Source organism: Rattus norvegicus, chromosome 6 (genome assembly GCF_021556685.1).
Source record: "Rattus norvegicus strain SHRSP/BbbUtx chromosome 6, alternate assembly SHRSP_T2T, whole genome shotgun sequence".
NCBI lineage: Eukaryota > Metazoa > Chordata > Mammalia > Rodentia > Muridae > Rattus > Rattus norvegicus.
This window is the reverse complement of record NC_141539.1, coordinates 86,246,058-86,262,199: the sequence shown is the minus strand read 5'-3', so window position 1 is coordinate 86,262,199 and position 16,142 is coordinate 86,246,058. Positions and strand designations below refer to the sequence as shown.

Here is a 16,142-nt window from a genome sequence, read left to right as displayed (position 1 = left end):
AACATCTAATGAATAAAAATATTTTAATTAACTTAAAATATATGAACTATTTTTAAAGTTAAATACATTGTCTTCTTAAAATCTAATGTCTGCCAAATCTTATCTTGATGTATTTACATCATTACTTTTAAGTCTAAAGCCAACAGAATCTCCATCACAGAATGAATTAAGCTGCTGATGTAATTCAGTTGGTAGAATGTTTGCATACAGTGCACAAAGGCCTGGGTTTCACATCCAGCAGTATATAACCTGAGTGCAGCAGTGTTCTCCTATAATGCTAGCACTAAGAATGTTAAGGTACAATCATAAATTTTAGGTTATCCCAGCAGAATCATAACATGTCACCAGAGAAAGGTCCTGCTTGGAGTTCTCTGTCCTTTTAAAAAACAATTTACAAGAAAACTGAAAGGAAAGATGGAAAGCACACACACACCACAGTACTAAATTATAAACTGGGAGTAGAGGAAAAAAAGAAAAATCTTTCCTATTTGAGTTAAGCTGACATGACGGTGATCCCATGATGGATAAGCAGAAAAGAGTGTCTTAGTTAGGTTTCTTTTGGAAACTGGGAAGGTAAGGGTTTATTCAGCTTACACTTCCACCTAAGGAAGTCAGGACTGGAACCTGGACAGAGGTACTTATGAAGAAGAGGCCATGGAGGAGAGGAGTGATGCTTACTGACTTATTTCACATGGCTTACTCAGCCTGCTTTCGTATAAAATCTAGGACCACCAGCCACTAGTTAATAATTAAGAAAGTCACTCAGAGCTGGATTATATAGAGGCGTTTTTTCAATTGTATATCCTTCCTCTCTGATGGCTCTAGCTTGAGTCAAAAAATATAAAAACCAGTCAGTCCACCTGACCTCTTGTCAACTTGACACACAAACACACCATTAAGCCAAAACTCTTCACTTTTATTCATCCCCATGATCTCACATCTAAAATATAATAACTTTAAAAGTCCCACAGTCTTTACAAATTGAAACACATTAAATTAAAATAGCCAATCTCTTTTAAAACCCAAACTCTTTTAAATTTCAAAGTCTCTCAACTGTGGGCTCCAGTAAAATAAAAAATAAATCAAATACTTTCTTTCTTCAAAAGAAAAAAATCAGGACACAGTCACAATCAAATCAAAGCAAATCCAAACTCCAACTGTCCAGTGTCTGGGATCCACTCATGATTGTCTGAACTGTTCCAAAAGACTTAAGTCAGTCCTCCAGCCATGCTATTTGTATCACATGCAGTTTGTCTACTAGGCTACATCTGGTTCTACCCTATTGCTGCTGCTCTTTTTGGTCTCATCCCATGGTACTGACATCTCTAAAATGAGGGTACCCTCTTAGAAAATGGGCTGCACTTTTACCAATAGCCTCTCATGAACATTCTTCATGGTGCCAAACCTCAACTTCTCTATATGACCCCTTCAGTCCTGTGTTTACAACTACCATTGAAGCCACGCCTTCATCGATGACCTCTTCTGAAACTTCCCTGTGCCAAGCCTCAGCTGCTTTGCATGACCCCTTCATGCCTTCAAAACTATTGCCACCTGGATAACTCGCTTTACCAAGTCTGACTGCCAACACAAGACACAGCCTTGGCCAACTTTGTAACATAGCTTCTCTGTGTTTTTGGGAAACACAGCCCAGAATATTTCACCTAAGTGGTGCTATTCTCTTTTAAATCATTGCTAATTTTTAGCTTCACCTAACCACATCAATTATCTAAGTAATAGAACACTTTCACTTCAGTGGTCTTGGTCTCTTCTTAATCTTTTTATCCTGGCTGATTCTTTAGACCAGCTGACCAAAATGACAGATTCTTAATTAAAAATAGCAAATTGCCTTTATAGAACCTTGAAATTTCCATTTGAATCTTCATAAGCCATGACTTTCTATACTGATCTCAATATTCTTATCTTCAAATCCAAAGAACATTTCCCTGCGCTTTTGATATTCAATGGTTTTTCTAGCTTAATGATCCAAACTCCTTCCACAACCTTTTCCCTAAACATGCTCATTTCTATAACAACAATATTCCATAATCCTGGTACCGTATTCTCTTAATTAAGGTTTCTATTGTTGCATGAGACAACATAACGAAAAAGTTAAGGAGAAAGGGGCATATTCAGCTTATTATTCTACGTAACTTACAGTTGTATCATATCTTGAATAAAAATGGCTAGTCAAATAAAAAAAAAAGGACCAGAAAAAAGCATACTTGGCCTCTAGCAGCATCCAAAGAAGGAGTAAGAGAAATAAAAGAGAAATAAAGGAGGAAAGTTATGGCTTTCTAAATTATAAGACAGAAATCCGGGCATATCTGTCAAAGCTTCCAGGAGGACAAGAAGAAAGTGCATTAGGGACCAGGAGTTCTGGGAAGAAAAAGTATCCTATGTAATTAAAGAGAGAGTTATTCCTCCTTTCTCTTCCACATGATTAAGATAGATCTGTCTTTCATGGAAGGGTGGGGTTTCTTGGCCAGGTAATTGATATATATTCAACTGGATTAAATCAGACTCATTCTCAGCTCTTAAGAATGAGCTTGAGATCAACATGGTCAATACAAAACCTCTGAAAAAAAGGAAAAAGAGAAAGAAGAAAGGAAAGTAAGAGATGAAACAAGAAACAAATATATACAACTTAGTAAAAAGTTTAAAGGATCATTGGAAGGTGAAATATATAAATATGTAATACATGTGTTGTTCTTATAAGGGCAAAATAGCAATTCAAATGTATACATTTTAGTTTTCAAACCTTATTTATTATTTTACTACTTAAAATTCAATAAAAATATAAACAGAAAATTTACTGGATGAAATGGCAATAATTCAGACAAAATGTCGAAGATAGTTATTACTCTTTGTTTAAATGAGGGTATAGTGAAACTGCCTAAGTAGAACATTTTGTGAGTAGAAGAAAGGATTATTCGGGATTAAACTGCCAATACTATCTTTTTTAGAGTAAAGACAAGAAAAATTGTAGAAAAACTAGTGGATTTTATATGTTAGCTAGCAGGTTAGAGTCTTTGAGCTGATACAGGCTGTTAAAACTAACTCGGAAGTAGATGCCCTCGCTCAAAATAGTTGACATCTGGGTATAAATTAAAGCAAGTAGCCAAAATAAACCTGCCTTAGATGATTTCAAAAAATGCTGAATTTATGTTTCTGCTAGTCCAGTAACATTCCTCTATTTACTCAGTCTCTGTCATTGTCACCAGCACTGCTATTTTTCACCTAACATTTCAGTCTTTTGTTGATGACAGAGGATAACACAATTCCTATGCACATTTCCTGCTGACCAGGGGCTTAAAAAGAGTGGAATCTGTAATGCTGGTCCAAAGCACAGGCTCAAGCTAACAGCCAATGGTAGAAGACCCGAGCACATTTCAGAAGATACACCCCGCTACTGACCATTTGTTATTTCTGCAATTCTCTCTTGAAGGAACATGGATAGACAGCAATCATTCTTATAAACATAGAGAAAACTGACTCAAAGAGTATACCCCAGGGCCCAGAGAGGAGCAGACTGAGGATTTCACATTGTAGTCAGCCAATGGAGGCTTCAGTTTCTAAAACAATTTGTATATGATATTAATCTTTCCTTTGCTGGCCAGTCTGGTTCATATACTAGGATCAGTTTTTATTGAGGAAGAAAGAGATGCCACCCCCACCCTTTAAAGTAGTTAGAAAGTCTAGGACTCATGAGTCTACTCACCAAGGTTCAGTAGGTGAGTTAGTTTTGGAGTAGTTATAGGGCCTAGATAGATTTCTGGATGCTATCTGCCCAGACAGGTGGAAATCAACTGATATTGGTACAAATTATAATCCAATTTGTCCATAGTCAAACTTATGGCCGCCATGAAGGCTCCTAATCATGACTGGAAGTGTTGCACCTCTCTACTTAAGGTAGATGTCTGCTATGTCTAGATAGTTTCTCTGAGCTCAGTGAAAATGCAGCACTCCAATTTCTTAGAGGGGCTTTGTCTTAGGATTTTACTGCTGTGAACAGACACCATGACCAAGGCAACTGTTATAAGGACGTTTAATTGGTGCTGGCTTACAGGTTCAGAGGTTCAGTCCATTATCATCAAGGCAGGAACACGGCAGCATCCAGGCAGGTATGGTGCAGGAGGAGCTGAGAGTTCTATGTCTTCATCTGAAGGCTGCTAGTAGAAGACTCACTTCCAGGCAGCTAAAATAGAGTTTTTTGTTTTGTTTTGTTTTGTTTTTCTTTTCTTTTTTTTTTCGGAGCTGGGGACCGAACCCAGGGCCTTGCACTTGCTAGGCAAGCGCTCTACCACTGAGCTAAATCCCCAACCCTAAAATAGAGTTTTAAAGCTCACACTCAGGCTTCCTCTACTCTACCTGGTCTGGGGAGCCTCAATCTTTTACCAGAGGAATGTCACATAGTCTTTGCAAACCTCCAAGTTTAACTTCTTCTTTCCCAATAAGAACCCTGTCAGCAAGTAGTACTTCTCCATACAAATGACGCATTCATAGTACTTTAAGCTCTAGCCAATGGTTTATGTTCATCCTGAAAGCTCCTTCTCACCCTCCCCAGTTCATATACAGCCTTTGTACACCCTGAATAAAGTGTGTATGTGTGCTAGCTGTTTCATGAAAGATCATCTAAGAAGGTTGCTGTTGGAATTTTTTGTTTGTTTGTTTTGTTTTTGAGCATCACCTAAAAAATCCTTAACTCTAAAATCCTTGAAGAAGGCCTTCCTTGGAGAAGCCTTCCCCTCACGCCACTCCACTCCTAGAAGGATGGGAATCCTATAAATACCACTAGGTCTTGAAGCACATTTAGCCATCCAACCTGGTGTGCAGTGTTTGTCTGGAGACCTTGAGGGAAGACATATCACATAGGTAGATAAGGGATTTTCTGTGAAGATGATATGAAAAGTTGAAGCCTAGAAGTGGACAAACTACAGAAACTCTTGTGTGCTATGTGACCCTTGGGTAGGTGTGGAAAGAGGGAGAGTAAAAGGGGAGGGAGAGAGACAGAGAGAGAGAGAGAGAGAGAGAGAGAGAGAGAGAGAGAGAGAGAGAGAGAGAGAGAGACCAATGCAAGCTTTGAAGCTTTCTGGGCTAAGAGGGGAGCAGCTGTGCTGCCTGGCAATAATGCCATTAAATAATTGTTGTATCTAGCTTTAAAAAAAAGATTGGCAACAAGGAATAAGGGAAAGGTGTATCCTCTTATTTGTTCCCAAATTCCCATAGTTACTTCCCAGTTTTCAATAGTCTATAGGAAAAATAATTGGTCTATGAGATCCATACCAGGAGCCTGCGGGAGTGCCTATAGGTAGTGAGAGACATCAGGCGTGGCAGACATAGTGAAGTTGAGAGACTCAGTTACAGGGTCCTTATCTGCCTCATAGAGGGTCAAGTAAAACAACAAAGTTGGAAATACACGTTCTGAGATGACTCGCAAGACCAAGGAAGAAGAGAATCTCTTTAATGGTAGAAGTATGAGGGACCACATGTACTTCCTTCATTTGACATAGAGTTTACAGAGTTAGGGGATAGCATAAAGCTTTGACACTTGATCTGAAGGTAAGAAACTTGATGTTTGACAATTTGTAGGAGAGCCCTTGAATCCTTTGTCTTTGTTCCTAGAAAATTAGGAACATAAGGATCAACATGTTGTTCTGACAGCAAATGTGATAGGTTGTATAGTAGGAGATCATCCGCATAATCAGCTAAGAAACTAGGAGACAGGTAAAGAGAAAGAAGGTCTTATACAGACCATAGCCAGAGAAATGAAGTTAACATGTAAGCCTGATGGAGGGCAGTGCAAGTAAGGAGAAATACTATTTCAGTGTCATTGTCCTCCCAGTTGAATGCAGAGGTTTTATGAATATGGGCCTAATGGAATTGTAAAGATTGATAAAGTGAGAAGCATCAAAGGCAAACCATAGAGAATAGAGTGCAAGAGTTAGGTACCACTGGGTGGATAGGAAGGAATTCCATGTTAATAACCCTGAGGTCCTCAACCAGGGATGAGGTTTTAGGACAGTCAAGAGATGAGTATTTCAAACCTTGTCTATGTTTTAAAGATATTGCATTGATAGTAATGGCCTAGGATCCTGGAATAGGATTTTAATGAGGCAATGATGGAAGGCCAACAGAGTAGAGAGGGTGCCCTGTACCTTTAGGTCAATGACATGGTGTAGAAGAGGATAGAATGAAGTATTTGTGTCCCCCAGTGAACAAGGAGGCACTTCAGAAACTAAAATAAGAGGAACAATTCTACAAGGAGTTGTATAAAGAGAAAAGGAAAATAATTTAGCTGTACTATCCATGCCTGATAATGTGGTTGGGAAACTAGGCATAATGTTGAAGGAGTGAGAAGTGACCCAAAATGGAACAAAGGAGATCTGTAGCTCTAGGCTGGAGGCAACTTCTATACCATCGCAGAAATCTGAAAAGGATAAATTTTACTAGAATGAGCAGGAAATGTTGACCAAGTAGCTCCCAAATCCATTAAAGATGACAGGAATTTACCCAGTGCCTGGATAATTATCCTAGGTTCCTTAGTAGCAATCCAGATGTTTGATTGAAGGCAGACACAACATTTGCCTTCAGCTGCCAGGCACAAATCTGTGGGATATTCTGGTAGAGAAGGGAATTGGGTGACTGACTTTCCTTGGTGAGATGAAGAAGGACAGACAGGCTTCAAATATTCTTCCTGTCTACAGATGGGCAGAGTCCTGGAAGCAAGTGAAATGAGATGCAGGTCTTTACCCAGTAGCCAATGTTGCCTCACTTAAAGCAAGCTCCAAGAGAAGTGCATTGGTACCGCATCTTTTTTTTTTTTTTTTTTTTTTTTGTTCTGGAGCTGAGGACCAAACCCAGGGCCTTCTGCTTGCCTAGCGCTCTACCACTGAGCTAAATCCCCAACCCCATCTTTTTTCTTTTTTATTGGATAATTTTTATTTACATTTCAAATGTTATTCCCTTTCCAGGTTTCCCAGACATAAGCCCCCCCTATACTATCTCCCTCCCCTTCTTCTATTAGGGTGCTCCCTTTCCCATCCACCTCTCCAAACCCCTAACATTTCCCTACACTGGGGGTCCAACCTTGGCAGGACCAAGGGCTTCTCCTTCCATTGGTGCCCGACAAGGCCATTCTCTGCTACGGATGCATTATTTGGTCGTACCCTCAAGGATGCTGACCTAGGATGGTACTTTTGACTGTCAATGAAAGCTTCTTTTCTTTTAGATAATTTCTTGTTCCTCCTTTCTACTAAATACCTTAAATGTCAATTCCAAAAGGTCTCTCTGAGAGTCATGAAGGCCATCATCTAGTACCTTAAGCTTTTTCTACTCTCAGGTGCTGACTGGGTGAGAACTTGAAGACAAGCATTCCTTCTTCAGAATTAGGATCTAGTTTTTTGTTTTTTGTTTTTTTAAACAGGACACAAAAGCATCTGTGATTCTGGAAGGAATATTGCAGGATTTCAGCTGGACTCTGGGTGACCTCCCTCAGTTTATTAAAATAATTCTCAACATAAAAGGCCTTTTTGGAGGCCTGTCAGGGGGCAAGTAAGCCTTTAATTTTGGGTTGCCCTGTCATGGAACTGATTCTCACTATCAATCTATAATTACAGCAGGTATCCACCTAGAAAAGTTCCACAGCTACCACAGCATAGGAAGTTTCTTTTTATTTGAAATCATCTTCCTGGGCTAGGGTGGCTTTACACGTGATTTATTTTTCCTTGGACAGGAAGGTCATGTCAATTGAGGCTATAACTTTATGTGGGATGCCTGAGTTTTTTGCTGAAGCTAGAAGTGCATGGAGAGAAAGAACTGAGACTCTTTACTACTTGGAAATATCAGGTATTAAATGTATATGTGTAGAATGTTATCAGGGCTGGCAACATTTTTGAGGTCATGAAGCCCATCTATATGGGAGCAAATTTGAACTGCCAGAGGTGATGAGGACATAGAGTTAGGGTCAAGGTAAAGAAGAGGGGTGGGCTGGAGGAGGCAAGACTGAGGTGGCCACAGAGGGTCAGCCAGTGAGTTGAGATGAAGAGGTCCAGAGGAAGGGCCATGTATTCTAAATCAAAATCAAAAGGAGAAGTCAAGGGCTCTGAGTCCTTATCAGTTTGGAAGGTTTGTTTTTTCCAGGAAAACCTTGTGCATATTGCATGAATAGAGTAAGAATGGAGAGCAGAAGAAAAAAGAAAGAGCCTGAATATAGGAGGGGTGCTCAGAGTACTAGCCTATGACTTGGCCGAATATGTCAAGATCAATGGGAATTTGGAAATCCATTGTGAGATTTTTCTGGGCATGGAGATTGGTGTTAAGTTTGTATTTATGCCAAGCTATTGTGCCAGGAACCATTTGTGTACCCCAAAAGATCACCAAGGAGCTCTTTCTGATGCAATCACATTAGGGTCTCTTTATTACAAACTGAAGTTTTGGGTCACTCACTACCGACCTACAGCACAGTTTCCTGAAGTAGCTGTGAACTCTCTTCAGGAAGAGGTTTTATAGAAAATGAAGGTGAGTGAGAAATCAGGGGAGTGGTCCAGCCTGGCAAGCATCTAACCGAATGTCTATTATAAGCAGACAGGTGGGTCTCTGAAGCAGGATTATACACAAACAGTCTCCAAGTGCATTTGAAACCATCGGACTATCTTTGATTGACTGTTGCTAGGAAGTAGCTAAGGAGTAGCGCTGGCAAAGGACAAGCCTTGGGATCCTTCCTGCTATGTCGGTACAGTTTGAGTTCTGCTGCAGGTCTCATCCCCAGGCTTTCTGTTCTTTCAGTTGGAAGCTCATCCTCAGATGGGGTAAGTTGTGTGAGGTATACGGACACTCAAAGTCACACTGTGGTAAAAAGAAAGGTGGGAAGGCTTAACGTTGTTCAAGGAGGAAAAGACCCATAAGGATATAGGCAAGAGAAGTTAAGGAGTAGAGTTTTCAGTGGGAAGAGAACATGGTTAGTTTAAAGGAGGGAGGGAGATGCCTTTAACAGGGTGACAGTGGAGAATTAGCATAGAAGCAGAGACACAGAGAGGGTGAGGGTGAGTACTGTGGGTTAGTTCTATGGGAGAGAGTCTCAGTCATAGAGTATCCCTGAAGGGATTACCACTTGTCAGAGAGATGTTTTGTATCACAATGGAGAGACTCCCATCCATTTCTACAAGTTGAGGTGATTTATAGGGTGTAAGGAATCTCCCTGGAGTACCAGTTTGACTTGTGGAGAAAAATTCAGTGAGCAAGAAACAAAAAGAGCAGGCTGCAATGAGCAACCAAGAGAGACAGGGCAGGCAGCTCCTAGAGGATATTTAAGAGAATGGGCATGGAGAGATAATTAGATTAGAGCAGGCAGAAGAGGAAAGTGGCTGAAGTGAGGAGTTGTAGATTTGGAGTCAAATACAGTTGGTGTCAGAAGCCCACATAAGCAAATAATCTTTACCCAGGCAAAGGATCTGTTCCAAGGGAGCCGGGAGCATCAAACTATCAGTTTAGCTCAGTTAGGAAGGACAGTGCTTTGTGAGGGCCCAGTGCCAGTCACAGGTTTCAGTCTAATTATAAGGGAGCAGTGAAACCATTGAATTAGACCACTTATTGGGCAGAAAAAAGATTTATTGAGGATCAAAGCGCCAAAGAGTGTCTCTTGGGGTAGTGGAAGAGATGGAAAATAGTGGAAAATGAATATATGACAGAAAGCAGGGTGAGTTAGGGTCTTTGAGCTACTTAAAGCTTTTCAGATTGAGTGCGAACTAGAAGCCCTTGCCAGAAGTACTTGACCTTTGGGAGCTGATTGACAATCAAGGTACTGGTTTTCTCTGTAAACAGAGACCCTCTTTAAAAAATCTTCTTTCCTGACAAACAAAACTACCATAAGGAGATAGATTCCTAAGGGATGCTAAATTTGGGTTTCTGCTTTCCCAATAGCAATCCTTCTGTTTGTCTGGTCAGGGTTCTACATGCAACATCACCTGAGGATCTCCCTGCTAAGAAAATACAACTATGGCTGTATCTTTCTGTTTGTTTGTTTGGGGTATTTTTATTTTTCCTTTTTTTTGTCTTGTTTTTAACTTGAAACGAAATGAAAAATATTGTAGAAGAAAGAAATATTCTCTAGTACTTACTTAAATTCTTTTGATTTTTCCCCCTGAATTTCAATCCCGAATTATTAAGCTCCTCTACATCCCTCAGTCTTTGACATAGTCTTCTTTGATTTCTTCAGCAATGTTTTATAGATTCATACCGAACTGTTTGAGTCTCACAGGCAGAGTTTGAGGAGTTCTTTGCTTCTGATTTTCATCATCTTCTATGGGCTTCATTTGCATACATTAAACTGAATGAGGCATCTTCTATTTCTCCAAGTGAACTTTAACCAAATAACTGGAGTGGAATAAGCCTCTTCCTTCTTTTGAACTTCACATTTCTCATTCTGCCAGGAAATATCAGGTGGCCTGTTGTGCACTTGACTGTGTTCATTTGAGGACATCAAGCTGTGAGTGAAATTCCCCTCAGGACTGAGTGCTGCTGCTCTCCATTCAAGCAATATGACTGACTCTGAGATTTAATGTAAACCCTTGTTAGTGCAATGTTAGGGAAATTTAGATTTTTTCCCTGGGAGATTCTGCATGTGTTCTGCACCTAGAATATGTTTCATTAATGAAAAAATATTTAAATTCCATGTACAATATAGATGGTGATTTAAAACCCAAAATAAGTCCAAAATATGTTCTGTTCTTTGCTCGAAAATGAACCTAAATTTCTTTATTCTGAGTGTTTATATTAAACACCCTCTTTAGTATTTCTGCCACAGGGATAGACAAAAATAGTTATATGAGAGTTCAAAAGCTCACACTTAGAACTCACTTTCAATTTTCAAGGGACCTCAAGCCATTTTGCATTTGTTTTTATTTCAAAGTGTTTTCAGAAGAGTAAGACAAAAAATTAATTTAGAGGGCAGATTCATGCCAAAGGATTCTGGAGTTGCACTTAAGTCATGACATGAGAGGGTCAGAAAATTGGTGAGTGTCAGCATGTGTGTGTATGTTTGTGTGCCTCTGTGCGTGCGTGTGTGTGTGTGTGTGTGTGTGTGTGTGTGTGTGTGTAATGTCAGAGTGCAAAAAAGAATGTCAAAACAGAAAAGCAGAAGAAAACAATGGCATCAGTAATGCAGTGTGTAAAAGTGAGTTGTTCTATATTATCAGCCTCTAGGAGCAGTAATTAATGTTAGTACCAATTGGAATGATATGTCAGCATGCATGCATTCACACATAAGCATTATGTATACAGAAAGTGATATATATATATATTCATTACTGTCTTCCATGAGAATACATAACTCACAGAATACAATACATACTTATACCTACTTATCAAGGATTCAGAGAGGTTAAATGATTTGTTGGAGCCCCCATGGTCAATGTAGTAGAATTAATTCCTTTTTTTGTGGAAGAGATATACTAAAATTAAGAACATTTTATGAAATTATGATAGAGAAAATATAATAAAGATGAATCCAGGTCAATGAGATAGTTCACCCAGTCAAGGAACTTGCTCTCAAATCCAACAACCTGAATTGAATCCCGGGTTCACCCTGGAACTCACACGGTTGAAGAAAGGACTAACTAGAAGTGGTTAAATTCTTTGGAATAAAGACTAGTATCAAAAATAGTAAAAAAAAAACAAGTCACTAAGCTTAAATTTTTATTTTATTGCGTGGTCAAATAGAAAATGAGAAGGAAACATGAACTGCTATAACAATGAATCAATGAAGAATTTGATTTTGATCAACACATAGAAATCCTTGATAAAATGCTTGCTGAATTTCTTAAAAGTCTGTTCGCTTTTCTTAATAGCTGAAAATAAGAAATAATTATGCACGAAAATTCATAGTCAGAGAATAATACAGAAAAAAAAATAGATACAACATGTCCAGAGAACAGGTCGTAAAGATGGCTTAAAGGGTAGGAACCTTTGCTGTTGTGTGCATGGGAACTTGAGCCCAGACTGTCAGCATTCACATAAAAAGGCAGGTTTATCACACAGTGTTCATGGAAACTTAGCATTGTGCAGGTGGAGATGTTTTGTTTTCTGAAAATGAGCCCTAACTAAATTGAGTTTCTAACTAAATTATTCGTGAACAGAAGAGATATAATACCCACTAAACTATGAGGTTTCCATTCTCTACAGATGACTTTTATCACTGAGATGGTGGAAAAGTCAAATTTCACAAAGATGCCTGCTTGCCTTTGCCTTTGTGTCCTTTAGCATCCTGTAACTGGAAAAGAAGCTTGTTCTGGAGTGTTAACCAGAGTGGGGAAAGGTGGCCTATCCACTCCATTAAACTACAAAGTCACATGATATAGCCATATCCCAAGAAAGCGGTTCTTAATCACTGTTGGAGAACTGTCAGATATAATGGTAATAAGATTTCAGTCCCAGCATGGGGATGGCAACAAGGCTAATAAATCTAACAGCCCCCAACTGTTCTCTTCTGAAAAGCAGGAGATGTGTGAAAACTACCTCTCATGCTATCTAGTGTGGATGAAAGAATGACACTTCCAAGGCTTCCGTGGTTATTCCATTTATTAGAAAAAATGTAAAATGAAAGGGCACACCATTCATTACACCTGTAAGAAGAGCTATTATCAAACAGTAACAAATATTGGCATGGATGTGTTCTGAGATGGAAAGAATATGAAAAAATATAACCGTGGCTGAGGAGTACAGGCTATTCTTTAAAACTCTGAAATTAGAGCCAGCATACAATTATAAACCGAAAACTGGGTATAAATCCAAAGGAAATGGAAAGGAAATATGTGAAACTGATTTTTATTGCACCACTGTCAATGGTCACCAAAATAAAGAATCAATCTTGGTGAAAATAGATGTGTGTGCATGCGTGTGTGCATGCGTGTGTGCATTGTGTGTGTGTGTGTGTGTTTGTGTATGTGCATGCGTGCATGCGCGCGTGTGCGGGCACACATATATGTGTGCATGTGTGTGTGCGTACATGTGTGTGTGAACACTTCAATAATAAACAGCACAAAATAGTGCCTCTACACTTTGCTTTCTATTTGTAGAAAACTGTATGTGTTAGAATTACCATTTGCTTATCATTGATGGGTTGTATAGCCATTTATTGACTTTATCATAGTGTTTACTTAGAACACTCAACTGTTAAAATATCATTCATGGAATTATCAGGAACATGTAGAGAGTGCATTCACAAAATATGGAGTAGAAAAAGAATGTCAAGGGACCAGTATTGATTCTAACTACTTATAGTTTTTTTTAATTTGATCTTATTCTGCATAGTTGATTAATTTTTAATTGAATTTTAAGAGTATAGATAGGACAAAATGGGATTTTACATTCTAAAGACTCATATATAATATTTCTCTAGGATTTTTGCTGTGTTGTTCGTGCTTCTGGACTTTAACTGGACTCAAATCTTTTCCTTTATCTGACCCTTAAGAAAAAAATTATGTGACTTTGTGTTTTTCCTCTATGTACGTATATGTGAGGCTGTCATATCATCTGTAACTGGAGTTTCAGGGGAGTTGGAACTTACTCCATTGGTGCTAGGAATTTAAACCAGGTTCTTTAGAACAGCAGACAATGCTCTTAAACTTTGAGCCATCTCTCCAACCCCAAACACTTTTAATCAAGTTTGGGGTGGCGGTGGTGGTGGTGGTGGTGGTAATATTTGTGGTGATGGTGGTGGCACATGCCTTTAATTCCAGTATTAGGAGGCAAAGGAAGGTACATCTCTATGAGTTTGAGATGCATATGATCTATTGAACTAGATAGATAGTCCTGGATAACTGAGACTACACAAAAGTGGTTCTGTCTCTAAAACTCAAACCAAACCAAACCAACCCAACCCCCCCCCAAAAAAAAGTAAAAAAAAAAGTTAAAGGGAAGTTTTAATCAAATATGAATCTACATTTTAAAACTAAGCAAATATCCTCAGTTACTCCAACAGTATTACAAAGAATATATTAATTAAATCTGAATGTTTATAAGACAAGAATAATGAATATCAGTTAATGGTTATGTATTTTCAAAGTTTCTAAAATATAAGAATTGTTTCATGAATTTGCCTGTTTTTCTTGACCAGGTATCCTACTAATCTCTGTATTGTTCCAATTTTAGTACATGTACTTTCAAAACAAGCATTATAAATTCCATTATCTTTTGTATTAATGAAACTACTCTTAAGGCACGTAATAAGAAGGAGATGGTCAAATATCCATGAAAGGGCATCTTCTTTTACTCTCAAGGTAATCATAAAATATTTGACTTGAAAAGAAGTGAATTCCATTTGATTATTCTTCTTGAAACAAAAAGAAATCATTAAGAATATGTCTGTGCTACGATATGTACAACACTGAGGCATTGATGATAAAGAGACAAAAAAGGGGAGAGAAATAAGAAGGAAGAAGGAAGGAAAGAAGAAAGAATGAGAGAAAGAATGGATGGAAAAAGAAGGAAAGAAGAGTATCAGAACCATAGAATGACAATTATACACACTGCTCCAAGTACATAGATATTTGCATGTTTGTGATGAACCCCATTCCATGTACTAAAATGCTGATGTTACTTCTGAACAAAAGTTTCTGGGAAAGCTTTGAAGAGAAATAGGTCAGGACTGATTTTTTTTTGAAGGATATTACTTGAGTAATTGACAGGATAAGGTTGAATCAAACAAGCAATCCAAAGTAAAAAAGAGATTTATTCTGCTTACAAAATGAGGAATCAATAATTTTGATAAAAAAGGAAGAGTAAGATTATTATGAGTTTCATTGTATCTCTTAAAATGCTACCTTATTTTGTGCATTTGGGAATTTGTTATCACTGTAACTGGTAACCTACAGTCTTTTGCTTCCACATGAATTTTCTCCATTCCAACTGTAAAGACTTGGGCTATATTCTGAATAGTGCTTAAGATTCAGTTTGTCATTGCCTTACCTAAAATCCATTTATCAGTACATGATAGATATTTTGAATTAATAATAGGAATAGAAAATGTGTAAAGATACAATTTACCACGCAAAAATATTTCATATTTACAGTTTGAATTAACATTGAACAATATATTATTTATCAAAACTTACTTTTATGGATTTCATAATTTATGTGACATTATGTTCATCGTACAATATTTGTATATCAAGTACACATTTATACATATATATACTAGCTATTCATGTCTTAGTTAGGGTAAAGTTATAAAACTGGAACAATACAGAGATTAGTAAGATACCTGGTCAAGAATCTAGTATCATATGGAAGGAGGGTCTCTAAAGACTCACATAGGGAATAGTATTGATTTTAATAACTGATGTCAGAAGAGCTACTCACTGTAGGTGACATCAAGATATGACTAAAATCATAAACTGTATAGATGGAGAGAGCGAACTGAACAGTGTGGTGATTTGAATGAAAATGGCTTAAATTATATATTGTTCAATTTTATAGGGAGTGGAACTATTAGGAGGCTTGGCCCTTCTGGAGCAAGTGTGCCACTGGGGGATGGGCTTTGAGCCTGTCACTTGTTTCAGTTGTTTGAGCCAGTCACTGTTTCTCTCTGCCTGCTTCTTTGAATCCAGATGTAGAACTCTGGCTCCTTGTCCAGCACCAATTCTGCCTGTGTGAGGCCATGCTTCCTGACATAACAATAATGGACTAAACCTCTGAACTGTAAGTCAGCCACAGCTAAATATTTTCCAGCATTACAGTTGCTGGGGTCCTAGTGTCTCCTCACAGCAACAGAAATCATCAGTAAGACAAACAATATGGTGCATTTATTCATTGAACTCTGTTTAAAATTGTGGATGTGATGTGTGCTATTAAAAGCCCCTGATATATATTTTTCTTTTTAAATAATTTATTTATTTACATTCTTCATGCTGCCCCTCTCTGAATCCTTTTGCCCAGAGTTCTTCATCCTATTCCCTCTTGTCCTTGCCTTTGAGAGGATATTCTCCACCACAGGATCTTCCCCCTTCCTTGAGACATGAAGTCTCTACAGGATTAGGCATATCTTCTCTCACTGAGGCCAGACAAGGAAGTCTTCTCCTACATAGGGCTCAGTGCCTAGGACTAGTCCATGCATGACCTTTGCTCGATGTCTTAATCTCACAGAGCTC

General features: G+C 38.3%; 1 non-coding gene across 1 annotated transcript; it reads right to left on the bottom strand.

Moving 5' to 3' along the window:
• Positions 1-14,065: 14,065 nt before the first annotated feature.
• On the bottom strand, positions 14,066-14,169 carry LOC120093311 (U6 spliceosomal RNA). The gene has a single exon (XR_015623663.1). It is a non-coding gene; the product is annotated as a U6 spliceosomal RNA (small nuclear RNA).
• Positions 14,170-16,142: the final 1,973 nt, after the last annotated feature.